Below are 14,448 nucleotides of genomic sequence, written 5' to 3' on the forward strand. Positions count from 1 at the left end.
CAGGTGCGGTCCGTTTGTCGCAGAAGCGGGACCGCAGGTGCGGTCCCATGGACGCATAAGCGGTTTCGCTGGTCAGAAAAGGGGCAGAATCAAGGGTTTGAACTCAAACTTTGGAAATTGACTTGAGAGCTCGGGGAATAGCGATTTTTGGAGAAATTTTCACCTGGGTGTTTTGGGTAAGTAATTCTTACTCGGTTTTGATTAATTTCCATGAATCTATGCTTAAATTCATCCTTTAAATTCGAATTTGGGGTGAAAATTTGGAGAAAAATTTGGAAAAAAGTTCTTAGGCCTAATTTTGAGGTTTTGATCAAGATTTTCATGTCGGATTGGAATAATTTTGGTATGTATGAACTCGTGAGAGTGTGAGGATTCTGAATTTGTAAATTTTACCCGATTCCGAGACGTGGGCCCGGGGGACTTTTAGGGCAATTTTCTTAATTTCGTGTGTTAGCTTCGAATTAATTAGTGGAATTAGTTACTTGAAGTTATATTTACATTATGCAATTACTTTGAATAGATTTAGGCCATTTGGAGTCGCGTACTCGTGTCAAGAACATGATTTCGAGTTGATTGAACTGGTTCGAGGTAAGTGGCTTGCCTAACCTTGTGTGGGGGAACTCCCCTTAGGATTGGTATTGTTGTTGTATGAAATGCCTTGTACGTGAGGTGACGAGTGCGTACATGTGCTAATTGTTGGAAATCCGATTTTTCATTAAGTAACTATAATTGTGTATTTTCTTCCCTGTTTACAATACTTGAAAGTTAAATCTACTGTTAGCTAGGAAAGCATGTCTAAATGACTCGATTGTTCTACTTGCTCAAACTGCTTTATCTGAATTTTGTGCAGCATGCTAGGTTAGAATTACCTGTCTACTTTGGTATGAAATTGGATTGAATTTGATATTACTCGTGTTGTTGCTATGTGTTTACTTTGGGACTACGGGCGATTTCTCGGTAGATCCCCTTTGCCTGTTAATTTGGGACTACGGATCGATATTCCGGTAGATCCCCCTGCACAGTTATATGGAACTACGGGACTGCACCCGGTAGATTCCCCCAGTATTGGGTATTTACATTTGGGACTACGGATCGGGATTCCGGTAGATCTCCGCGCACTATGAGTTGGACTACGGGACGGCACCCGGGAGATCCACTGGATATTTACATTTGGGGGCTACAGGACGGTATCCTGGTAGATCCCCGGTTGCTATCTCTGTATTGAGCTGTATTCTTTCTGTGATGTTTTCTCTGTTGTAATTATTGTTATTCTTAGTATTATACTGTGTTACTTCATACTGTTTCGTTTCCTTATATATGTATATGACTGGTAGGGCCCTGACTTTCCTCGTCACTACTCGACCGAGGTTAGGCTTGGCACTTACTGGGTACCGCTGTGGTGTACTCATGCCCTTTCTTGCACATGTTTTTCGTGTGCAGATCCAGGTTCTTCGACTCAAGCCTACTATCCTTTAGGCGAGGCGATTCTTCAGAGACTTCGAGGTATATCTGCCGCGTCCGCAGACCGAGGAGTCCCTGTCGCACCCCATTTTTCTCGCGAAATCGGGTTTATGACATTTGGGAGGACAACTCATTCCTTTTGGGAATTGGGTCTGATTTGAAGTGTCGCCTGATCAGGGTGCATTAGGACACCAAGGAGATTTGATTTGAGTAACCAGAGATTGGGTAAGGGCTTGAAATTATTCTAAGGGGAAGGTGCTAGGCACCCCTCAGAATCCACTAGTGTGGTTCCCGGCCAGACTATTATTGTGAATTTGGGTACAATTAGCATACAAACAAATAGGGCTCAAATAAGAGGTGGTTTCATCACATAAAGCTTTGAAAGTAAACAAGGTTTGAAAGAATAATTAGAAAACCTGATTTTAAAAACAAAGAGTTAAAAAAAATAAAAATAAAGAATAAAGGGAGAGGGGTCCTAGGTTTATTAATAATATGGATCACCCCACACAATGTCCGGTAATCACTCCTCAATGAGGGGCTACACGTGACATTATCGCGTGGTCATCATATCCATATCTACCCTTCCCACCCCGTTAAGGTATTAAAGCGCGGAATGGTCTCGTTTACCTATTGCATGCTATCACCCGTCCCAAACCTATCAGTCCTGGAGGTATTAGGACTACTAATCCTAAAGGGAAGGGATGTTAGGCTTATTTGTGGTTTCAAAGGGAAAAATTCTAAGGCGACATATAAAACACATATAACAAGTTGGGGGAAAGCACATAACAAGCAAAGGCTCAAATATACCCCCTTTCAACAAAGAAACACATAATTAGCATGACTTACACGTACTGTTTAGGGTCTGATTGAATACTAAATGTGAAATAACTTAAAGGTTGAGGCAGACTGATTTATTACATAATTCAGATAAGAAGCCCGAATCAGGCCTGCCTGCTGGTTGTAATTAATAGAACTGATTTAGTTTATAACTTTTACCCTAAGGCTTGCCTAAGTGTTGGACAAGGATTCTATAGGCATGCTATCTATTGAATTCAGAAAGCAGCGAAGTAACAGGGTTTAAAGCGAACTGGACACATACTGATTAAAAGAGGAATCAGATTGTTAAAAGAAAGGCCAGTTTTTAACGAAGATTATAAGTTCTACAGCTAATAGTACCTGTTGTTACTAATTTTAGTTCCTTATGTGAATGAAGCGATTCAGATTCGATTAGGAGTTCCTATAAGCATGCTTTCTACGCGTAGTTAATTTGAACGTGGTATAAAATGCAAGAAACTTGTTTTAAGGCTTATGAACATGATATCTAGGTGCTGAATTTTTGTTTAAACCCTATGAACATGATTTCTAAGTGCAGGAATTATTTAAGACCTCTGAACATGATAACAGAAATTTATTTAAGACCTATGAACATAATTTCTAGGTGCGATTGAACGTACAGATTTAGATGATCCTGTAAGCATGATTTCTATATGAATGCAGTAGTCCTATGATCATGATTTCTATGTGAATGATGGGTATACAGAATTCAAAGGACCTATAGGCATGATCCCTATGTGCAGAATTCAAAATTCCTATAGGCATGATATCTACCCTTTTTGCATACATAGTTACCCGCCGTTTTCACTAGCCATCCCCAAGAGTTTATTACAAATTATTACAACCCAGATTAAAGTAAACAATACATCAGAATAGTATATATAAAAGTACAACCAAAGAGAGCCTGATTCAGACTTCATGTCTGAAATATAAGGTAAACCAACTCCAGGAGATCATGATCCAAAGCCTTTCTCCCATTTGAGTGTGTCAAAGTTCCCTAAGAGCCTCACAGGGACTCCGGGCAATGCTCACACCCAAATGTATTATTAGATTGGGACAAGTGCGGTGTAGAAGGGCCAGCCCTCAAGTGTCCAAGTTCAGAGGGAACTCAAAGGGTCCCAAGGCAAGGCTCACAAGAGGGGGGCAGACTTAAGAGACTAGGAAAGTGTGCAAGTGCAGAACAGAGTGCTAAAAAAGGAAAAGGAAGAGGAAATCAGCTACAGATAAGCACACACAAGGGAATTCAGGGGAAAAGAGCTTGTTACTTAGGCAAAGGTAGACTTTAGACATGCCCAGCGATGGGGAGTGCTAGCACACCTATATGCCTGCCAGAACACATACTGTTAGAGGCTAGGATCCCCAGGGGATCAAGTTCAATTAATGGACAATAACTTGCATATTGCCATGCCTCAAACCATAGCTTAAACACATAGGGGGCAGGGGTTTGGGATTCATAATAGAACAGGCAGAAAGAAATCAACAAGCTAGAATGAGTGTTGAGCTATACATAAGCAGTGAATAGGGATACCAAAAATAGTAAATAAACACATTGTTGTGCTCCTGAAACTTAAATCAGGACATACCAGTTTCAAAGAAGCAAATAAAGAAAGTAGGCAGTAGGTCTTGTAAACAGGCCACAATACAAGCAACAAGAAAGAGAATACTTTTGGAGTGTAAGTGTAAGTTTTTGAAAGAGGGTGTGGGTCGGGTTTCAATTGAAATTGGGCTGGGAAATTGGGGTCCAATTTTGGGCTACAATTGAAAGCCAATTTGGCTATATTTTAAATAGCCCCTTTTCCCCTTTAATTTATAANATGTCCCTCGAGTTTGCATGTGCCATGTGTGGTGAGATTTGTTGTGAATTCTTTTGCATCATTTGTAGTCTAGAACTTGCCCGGAATGTGCTTCAAGGCGAAATCTTAGACTAACTTGGTTTGAAAAATGATATTAGGCCTTCCTTGGACCGCTATTGTGCCTTAAATTTCCTACCCTTTAATATTTTCTCTAGTCAACCCATTTTGAGCCTTTAACCTTGTTGTTTGGCAACCATGTTACAAGCTTTAACCTTTTGTTCTTTATTGATCTAGCTTTTGGCACTCTACCTCCCTAAGTACTTTGCAAGTGTAAACATAGGCTAAAAGCCTAAGTTTGGGGGTGAAGGTTGGAAAAGTGGTGATATGTAAGTTGCTTAAAAGGTGAAAGGTAAATAAAAAAAAGTGGAACCTTCCTTGATTTTGAAAAAAGTAAAAAGAAAAAAGAAAAGGGGAGAAGGAAGGAGAAGTTGTGAATAAAGGGAAGATTAGATGTGGAATGAAAAAAAGATGAAGAAATGATGGAAAATATTTTTGAAGGAAGTGTGCTTTAATTGTTGCAAAGTGTAGTGCTTAGGGAGGTTTTGAGTCACTCTCATCCAAAATTGTGCCCTACCTTAACCAAAAGCCTACATTACAATCCTTTAAGTCCTACTTGATTTTGAACCTAGTGTGTCTACATTAGTGGAGAAATACATGAAGAGCAAGCCTATGGCACTACTTTTGTGCATATGAACATCTTTGAGAGAGTGAGAGTTAATTCTTTCCATTTGATATTCCATGTGTGTTTAAATTGCAATTTATAAGTTGGGATACTCTCTCAAGTGTGAGGGCACATGAAAATTTTGAGTTGTGAACTTAATCCAATCTCTAATTGGGAGGAATGAACAAAAGAAAATTGTTTGTGATAATGAGGCAAATTTTGAAGCTTTAGTGTCATGACTTGGTTGCCACTTTGATTAATGTAGTGTTTGGGCACTTGAATTCAAATAACATTTGTGAGAAGTTGGTGATTCATATGCTTTGGATAATTGTTGGTACCAACCAAAGTCATTTGATTGTGTTTCATTTGTACCATTTTGACTTGAAGTGATGCTTGGTATGCCATTGAGCTTAATTGATGATTTTAGTGAAGGATGTTCTTAGTGTTTGAATTGCTTGAGGACAAGCAATAGTTTAAGTTTGGGGGTTTGATAAGTTGGTATTTTACCAACTTATCTCTTCTTAATACTTAGGCTTTTGTATGATTTTGATGAGAAATTAAGGCTTTTTTTGAGGATTATTGGCATATTTCAGGTATCATATGATTTGGAGAGGATATAGAAGAAAACAAGTCAAAAAGTGCTAAAAAAGGTAAAATGGACCACTGCCAACGATTACTCTAAGTGATCACAAGACACTGTACGCTATCGCACTAGTCAGTGATAGCAAAGCTACGCGAATGCGTGTGGATGAGTGCGAACGCAAAGAAGAAAGCCTGGTCAGCGGCTGGTCAACTGAGCTATGCGAACGCGTGACATTGTCCGCGATCGCGTAGCTTGGAGAAATTATTCACCGCAAACGCATGAGGACGTACGCGAATGCATAGTGTATTTTCAGGGCAGTTCTGGGCAGAAATGGAGTTTTACGTTTTTAATCCCCAAACCCTTTAATACACGAGCTAGCAGATCTTTAAAATACTTTGGCTTATTTTCAGTTCTAAAGACTAGAGAGAACAAGTTTTGGAAGCTAGGGTTTGCACACACACTTGGGTTTTGAAGATTTGAAGCTTGTGGTTAAGAATTTCTTACCCATTTATGTTTATTTCTTCATTTCCTTGCTTTGTATTGTATATCTAAGCGTGTAGTATTTTATCCAACACTTGAATATTGTTTATGGGAATATTCATATTTAAAGAGTAGATTAAATACCTTGTTGTGCTTATGTATTGAATGATTTTTATCCTTTTATGAAGTGAGTTATTGTTACTTTAATTATTCTTGTTCTTTAATGTTTCCAAAGGGATTAGCTAACCCTAGGACTCGCCCATTAACTCCAAATTAGTTTTGGGAAAGATTGTTTGGTGTTGGGAAAGATTAATTAACAAGAACTTGAGGCGTTAACCCTCATTTTATAGATTCTACCTAGGGATAGGATTGATGTACTTGTAACCATATCCGGGTGTTCTTAATCTCTTAATTGTTTTAGGTAATTCAATCGGAAGTCTTGTTAGTCTTTGGAAGAAGCTAATATAGAATTATTACCCGTGGCTAATTAACATAGACTCGCTCATATCTGTAAAATCGTAAAATATATTGGATCGTTACTTGAGTGTAATTCCCAATGCAACCATACTTGTAGCCACTAATCAGTTTACTTGCTTTCTAGGTTAGTTTACATTTCCACATTTAGGTATAAATATTTTCTAAAACCAATTCTAAGTGTTTGGCATTGCATAACAAGTGATAATTCTCTTACATTCCTAATCGCCTACATATTATTCTCTGTGGGATTCGACCCCGACTCATAGTTGGGTAAATTATATTGCATGCGACCGTGTCCATTTACTTTTTAGTAGTGGATTTGGACGTCATCAGCACTCTAGGAGACTATTGCCACAGTTCATTAGTATGTACTCCACTCTAGCTCAGGCAGGGTTGCTCCCCCCTCACTGCAGCCACATCCCAGGGGGGGAGGAACACAGACTCCCGCCGCCCGCACTCCTGAGTAGTGAGTGCATGTTGATAAGGTCCCAGAGATTATTCCTGTACAGCCTGTAGCCCCAGATCAGCCCGAGGACATGGCATCAGCTTTCGAGGATGAGTAGAGGAGGCTTGAGAGGTTCAAGAAGTACAAGCCTCCTGTATTCAGTGGTCTAGCATCAGATGATGCTCTGGGATTTATGGAGGAGTGCTACCGTATCGTCCATACCATGGGTATATCAAGATCGAGCGGGGTTTCCTTCACTACCTTCCAGCTTCGAGGAGCCGCCTATGAGTGATGGCGTGCTTATGAGTTAGACAGTCCTGATGAGGCAGCTTCCCTGACTTGGACTCAGTTTTCAGATATGTTCTTGAGAGAATTTGTCCCTCAGTGCCTCAGGGACGCATGGCACGCAGAGTTTGAGCATTTGCGCCAGGCTACTATGACTGTCTCAGAGTATGCTGTCCGTTTCGCTAGCTTGGCTAAACATGCACCAGCTTTGGTTTCTACAGTTCGTGAGAGAGTTCGCCGGTTTATTGAGGGGCTCATTCCCAGAATCAGGTCTAGCATCGCTCGTGAGTTGGAGATGGATATTTCTTATCAGCAGGTGGTGAACATTGCTAGGAGAGTGGAGGGTATGCATGCTCGGGACAGAGAGGAGAGGGAGGCCAAGAGGTCTCGAGAGTCAGGCCATTATTTTGGTGCTCGTGCTCCAACTGCAGTTCGTCATGGTAGGGGTTATATGAGCCGCCCCGTTTATTTAGCTCTTCCAGCAGCCAGTGGTATTCCAGCTCCTCCTAGGCCTTAGGGCCTTATTATGCACCTCTACTATCTAGTGCGCCTCTTGCGCGGGGTGCTTTTAGTGGTCAGTCTAGCAGACCTGGCCCAGGCCAGTCACAGTTGCCACGTCCTCCCAGAGCTTGTTTTGAGTGTGGTGACACACGCCATATGGTGGGGGATTGCCCCAGACTTAGGAGGGGTGTACCTCCACAGACTTCTCAGCCACAGCATGCCCCGCAGAGTTCTCAGGCTATGTTTACAGCACCAGTTGCTACCCCACCTGCTCAGCCAGCTAGAGGTGGAGGTCGGGGAGGTAGAGGTCTCCCTAGAGGGGGAGGCCAGGCAAGATATTATGCCCTTCCTGCCCGTACCGAGGCTGTCGTCTCCAATTCTGTCATCACAGGTATTTTCCTAGTTTGTCATAGAGATGCATCGGTTTTATTCAATCCAGGATCCACCTATTCTTATGTGTCTTCTTATTTTGCCCCGCATTTGGGTGTATCTCGGGATTCTTTGAGTTCCCCTGTTTATGTTTCTACTCCTGTGGGAGATTCTTTTATTGTGGACTGCGTTTATCGGTCGTGTTTGGTTGCTCTTAGTGGTTTTGAGACCAGAGCCGATTTATTATTGCTCAGCATGGTAGATTTTAATGTTATCTTGGGATGGACTGGTTGTCGCCCCATTATGCTATTCTTGATTGTCACGCCAAAACCGTGATGTTGGCTATGCTAGGTGTACCGCGAGTTGAGTGGAGAGGTACTTTAGATCACACTCCTAGTAGAGTTATTTCTTTCCTTAAGGATCAGTGAATGGTTGAGAATGGGTGTGACGTGTATCTAGCGTATGTGAGAGATATCAGTATTGATACCCATACAGTTGATTCAGTTCCAGTAGTACGGGATTTCTCTGATGTGTTTCCAGCTGATCTCCCAGGCATGCTGCCCGAAGAGATATTGATTTTGGCATTGATCTGTTGCCGGGCACGCAACCCATTTCTATTCCTCCGTACCGTATGGCTCCTCCCGAGTTGAAGGAATTGAAGGATCAATTATCGGAATTGCTTGATAAGGGTTTTATTCGGCCCAGTGTATCACCTTGGGGTGCTCCGATTTTATTTGTGAAGAAAAAGGATGGTTCTATGCGCATTTGCATTAATTATCGCTAGTTGAACAAAGTTACAGTGAAGAACTGTTATCCTTTGCCTCGTATTGATGATTTGTTTGACCAGCTACAGGGTGTACGAGTGTTTTCTATGATTGACTTGCATACAGGTTACCATCAATTGAAGAATCGGGAGCCAGATATCCCGAAGACTACTTTCAGGATACGGTATGGTCATTCGAGTTCCTTGTTATGTCATTTGGGATGACCAATGCCCCAGCAACCTTTATGCATTTGATGCACAGTGCGTTCCGACCACATCTTGACTCGTTCGTCATTGTCTTTATTGATGATATTCTGGTATACTCTCGGAGTCGGGAAGATCATGAGCAGCACCTGAGGACAGTGCTTCAGACTTTGAGAGAAAAGAAGTTATATACAAAGTACTCGAAATGTGAGTTTTGGTTGGATTCCATGGCATTCATGGGTCACGTGGTATCGAGTGAGGGGATAAAGGTGGATCCGAAGAAAGTGGAAGCAGTGTAGAGTTGGCCCAGACCATCCTCAACTACAGAGATCCGTAGTTTTCTTTGCTTGGCGGGTTATTACCGTCGATTTGTTGAGGGGTTTTCATCCATTGCAGCACCTATGACTAGGCTGACCCAGAAGGGTGCTCCGTTCCAATGGACGGAAGAGTGTGTGGCGAGCTTTCAGAAGCTCAAGAAAGCTTTGACTACAACCCCAGTTTTGATATTGCCTACCGGTTCGGGGTCTTATACTGTCTATTGTGATTCCTCGAGCATTGGCCTTGGAGCGGTATTGTTGCAGGACGGTAGGGTGATTGCCTACGCGTCCAGACAGTTGAAGGTACATGAGAATAATTATCCTGTCCATGATCTTGAGTTAGATGCTATTGTTCACGCTATGAAGATCTGGCACCATTATTTGTACGGTGTTCCTTGTGAGATTTATACCGATCATCGGAGTTTGCAGCATCTGTTCAAGCAGAAAGATCTTAATTTGCACCAAAGGAGGTGGTTAGAGCTGCTGAAGGACTATGATATCACTATTTTGTATCACCCGGACAAGGCCAATGTGGTGGCCGATGCTTTGAGTCGCCGGGCGGAGAGTTTGGGCAGTTTGGCTTATTTACCAGCAGCGGAGAGGCCCATAGTGATGGATTTTCAGTCCTTAGCCAGTCAGTTTGTGATATTGGATCTTTCGGAGCCAAGTTGGATTCTAGCTTGCGTGGTTTCACGGTCTTCTTTATTTGATCGTATCAGGGTGCGTCAGTATGATGACCCTCATTTTCTCGTCCTCAAGGATAAGGTTCTGCACGGTGATTCCAGAGATGTGACTATTGGTGATGACGGGGTATTGAGGATGCAGGGTCGGGTATGTGTACCCAATGTTGATGGGCTTCGGGAGTTGATTCTAGAGGAGGCCCATAGTTCGCGGTATTCCATTCATCCGGGTGCCGCGAAGATGTACCAGGACCTGAGACATTACTATTGGTGGAGGCGGATGAAGAAAGATATAGTTGGGTTTGTAGCTCGGTGCCTCAATTGTTAGCAGGTGAAGTACGAGCACCAGAGACCGGGTGGGTTGCTTCAGCATTTAGAAATTCCAGAGTGGAAGTAAGAGAGGATCACCATGGACTTCGTAGTTGGACTCCCATGGACTTTGAGGAAGTTCGATGCCATTTGGGTGATTATGGATCGGCTGATCAAGTCCCCGTATTTCATTCCTGTGTGTACTACCTATTCTTCGGAGCGGTTGGCTGAGATTTATATCTAGGAGATTGTTTGTCTGCATGGTATTCCGGTTTCCATCATTTCAGACAGAGGTACTCAGTTCATATCACGGTTCTGGAGGGCCGTACATCATGAGTTGAGTACTCGGGTAGAGTTGAGCACTGCATTTCACCCCCAGACGGACGGACAGTCCGAGTGCACTATTCAGATTCTTGAGGATATGCTTCGTGCGTGTGTGATGGAGTTTGGAGGTTCTTAGGATCAGTTCTTTCCATTGGTGGAGTTTGCATACAACAACAGTTAAAGTCCAACATTCAGATGGCACCGTATGAGGCTTTGTATGATAGGCAGTGTAGATACCCGGTGGGTTGGTTTGAGCCGGGTGAGACTAGATTATTGGGCACAAACTTGGTTCAGGATGCCTTGGAGAAGGTTAAGGTGATTCAGGATAGACTTCGCACAGCCCGGTCCAGACAGAAGAGTTATGCGGACCAAAAGTTTCGTGATGTTTCCTACATGGTCGGAGAGTGGGTCTTGCTTCGGGTTTCACCTATGAAGGTCGCTATGAGATTTGGGAAGAAGGGGAAATTGAGTCCGAGGTTTATTGGTCCTTTTAAGATATTGAGGCGTGTTGGGGAGGTTGCTTATGAGCTTGCCTTACCTCCCAGCTTGGCAGGAGTTCATCCGGTATTTCATGTTTCGATGCTCCGGAGGTAACACGGTGATCCGTCGCACGTGCTGGATTTTAGTTCAGTCCAGTTGGACAAGGATCTATCTTACGTTGAGGAGCCAGTGGCGATATTGGACAGGCAGGTCCGAAAGCTGAGGTCAAAGAACATTGCATCAGTGAAGGTTCAGTGGTGGGGTCAGCCGGTTGAGGAGGTGACTTGGGAGACCGAGTAGGATATGCGCAGCCGTTACCCTCATCTTTTCACTACTTCAGGTATGTCTTTATGCTCGTTCGAGGACGAATGAATGCTTTAAGAGGGGGAGGATGTAACGACCCGGCTGGTCGTTTTAAGAATTAACGCCCTGTTCCCCTATTAACTGCATTCCCCGTGTTTGTTTTTGCTATTGTGAGTTGCCGGGATGATTCGTTTTGAGTTTCGGAGTGTTTTGGGACACTTAGTCCCTAAATGAGAGCTTAAGCTTTAGAATTTGGACCGTAAGTAGAGCAGTGTGAAGACAACATCGGAATGGAATTCCGTTGGTTCCTTTAGCTCCGTTGGGTGATTTCGGGCTTAGGGGCGTGTTTGGATTGTGTTTTGGAGGTCCGTTGCTTAATTAGGCATGAAATGCCGAAAGTAAAATTTTCGAAGTTTCCGGTTCGATAGTGAGATTTTGATATCCGGGTCGGAATGGAATTCCGGAAGTTGGAGTAGGTCCGTTGTGTAATTTGGGACGTGTGTGCAAAATTTCAAGTCATTTGAACGAGGTTTGATAGACTTTTTGATCGAAAGCGGAAATTGGAAGTTTGGAAATCCTTAGGCTTGGATTGGGGAGTGATTTGTGGTTTTAGCGTTGTTTGATGTGATTCGAGGGTTGGAATAAGTTCGTATGATGTTTTGGGATTGGTTGGCATGTTTGGTTGAGGTCCCGGGGGCCTCGGGTGAGTTTCAGGTGCTTAACGGAGGTTGAATTGGACTTAGGAGAAATCTGAAGTTGGCTGAACCTGTCATAACCGTACCTGCGTATATGCGACCGTAGGTGCAGCACTGCAAAAGCGGTTGGAGGACCGCAGGTGCGGTCTGAGGAGATTTGGGGTTTGGTCGCAGATGCGGCCCAGTTATCACAGAAGCGGCACCGCATCAACGGACAAGAGGTCGCAGGTGCGGAAGCTGGACTTTAATGAAAAGTCGGAGGTGCGGTCCGTTTATCGCAGAAGCGGGACCACAGGTGCGGTCCATGGCTGTAGAAGCGGATTCGCTGGTCAGAAAAAGGGCAGAATCGAGGGTTTGAACTCAAACTTTGGAAATTGACTTGGAGCTCGGGGATTGGCGATTTTTGGAGAGATTTTCACCTGGGTGTTTTGGGTAAGTAATTCTTACTCGGTTTTGATTAATTTCCACAAATCTATGCTTAAATTCATCCTTTAAATTCGAATTTAGGGTGAAATTTGGAGAATAATTTGGAAAAAAGTTCTTAGGCCTAATTTTGGGGTTTTGATCAAGATTTTTATGTCGGATTGGAATAATTTTGGTATGTATGAACTCGTGAGAGTGTGAGGATTCTGAATTTGTAAATTTTACCCGATTCCGAGACGAGGGCAGGGGGGACTTTTTGGGCGATTTTCTTAATTTCGCATGTTAGCTTCGAATTAATTAGTGGAATTAGTTAATTGAAGTTATATTTACATTATGCAATTACTTTGAATAGATTTGGGCCATTTGGAGTCAGGTACTCATGGCAAGAACGTGATTTCGAGTTGATTGATCTAGTTCGAGGTAAGTGGCTTGCCTAACCTTGTGTGGGGGAACTCCCTTTAGGATTGGTATTGTTGTTGTATGAAATGCCTTATACGTGAGGTGACTAGTGCGCACTTGTGCTAATTGTTGGAAACCCGGTTTTTCATTAAGTAACTATAATTGTATATTTTCTTCCCTGTTTACAGTACTTGAAAGTTAAATCTACTGTTAGCTAGGAAAGCATGTCTAAATGACTCGATTGTTCTACTTGCTCAAATTGCTTTATCTGAATTCTGTGCAGCATGCTAGGTTAGAATTACCTATCTACTTTGGTATGAAATTGGATTGAATCGGATATTACTCGTGTTGTTGTTGTGTGTTTACTTTGGGACTACGGGCGATTTCCCGGTAGATCCCCCTTTCCTGTTTATTTGGGACTACGTATTGATATTCCGGTAGATCCCCCTACACAGTTTTATGGAACTACGGGACTGCACCCGGTAGATTTCCCCAGTACTGGGTATTTACATGTGAGACTACGGATCGGGATTCCGGTAGATTCCCGCGCACTATGAGTTGGACTACGGGACGACACCCGGGAGATCCACTGGATATTTACATTTGGGGGCTACAGGACGGTATCCTGGTAGATCCACGGTTGCTATCTCTGTGTTGACCTGTATTCTTTCTGTGATGTTTTCCTTATTGTAATTGTTGTTATTCTTAGTATTATACTATGTTACTTCATACTGTTTCGTTTCCTTATATATGTATATGACTGGTAGGGCCCTAACTTTCCTCGTCACTACTCGACCGAGGTTAGGCTTGAAACTTACTGGGTGCCGCTGTGGTGTACTCATGCCCTTTCCGGCACATATTTTTCGTGTGCAGATCCAGGTTCTTCGACCTACTATCCTTGAGGCGAGGAAATTATTCAGAGACTTCGAGGTATATCTGCCACGTTCGCAGACCGAGGAGTCCCTCTCCATTCTCTCTTGTAGTTATAGCTTCTGTATTTATTTTGACTTAGACATTCTGGAGTTAGAGCACTATGTAGTATCCATAGCTTGTGATTTCATGATATTCTGGGTTTTGGGAGTTGTTTCAGTTTGAGAGTTTATATTTTGTATATGCCGAGCGGCATTTTAAACGTTCATTATGTTTTATTCCGCAGATGTTGGCTAGTTTTATTATTTGTTTATGTTTTTCTGCAACTTGTTAGGCTTACCTAGTCTAGAGATTGGTGCTGTCACGACAGTTCACGGAGGGCGAATTGGGGTCGTTGTGAGGCTGAGATAAGGCCTCGATGTCTTCCTCGCTGAACGTATGGGTGTCCTCGGGCACGTAGTCCCGAGTCCGTTTCTCCCTTTTGATGGATACTTTGGTACATTTGAATATAGGTCCCTGTGGGACGTCAAATCCACCGACGATCATGTGAATGACATGTTGAGGTTCTTCAGGTTCATTCTTACTGTTTACATCTCTTTCCCGGAAATGGTTCTTGGCCAGGTTGCTGATAAATTCACGAAGATGCCCCTCGTTGAACAACCGGGCTACCTTCTCTCTAAGCTGCCTGCAATCCTCGGTCCTATGCCCATGAGTACCATGATATTTGCACAT

This window comes from Nicotiana attenuata, unplaced genomic scaffold (assembly GCF_001879085.1).
Source record: "Nicotiana attenuata strain UT unplaced genomic scaffold, NIATTr2, whole genome shotgun sequence".
Taxonomy (NCBI): domain Eukaryota; kingdom Viridiplantae; phylum Streptophyta; class Magnoliopsida; order Solanales; family Solanaceae; genus Nicotiana; species Nicotiana attenuata.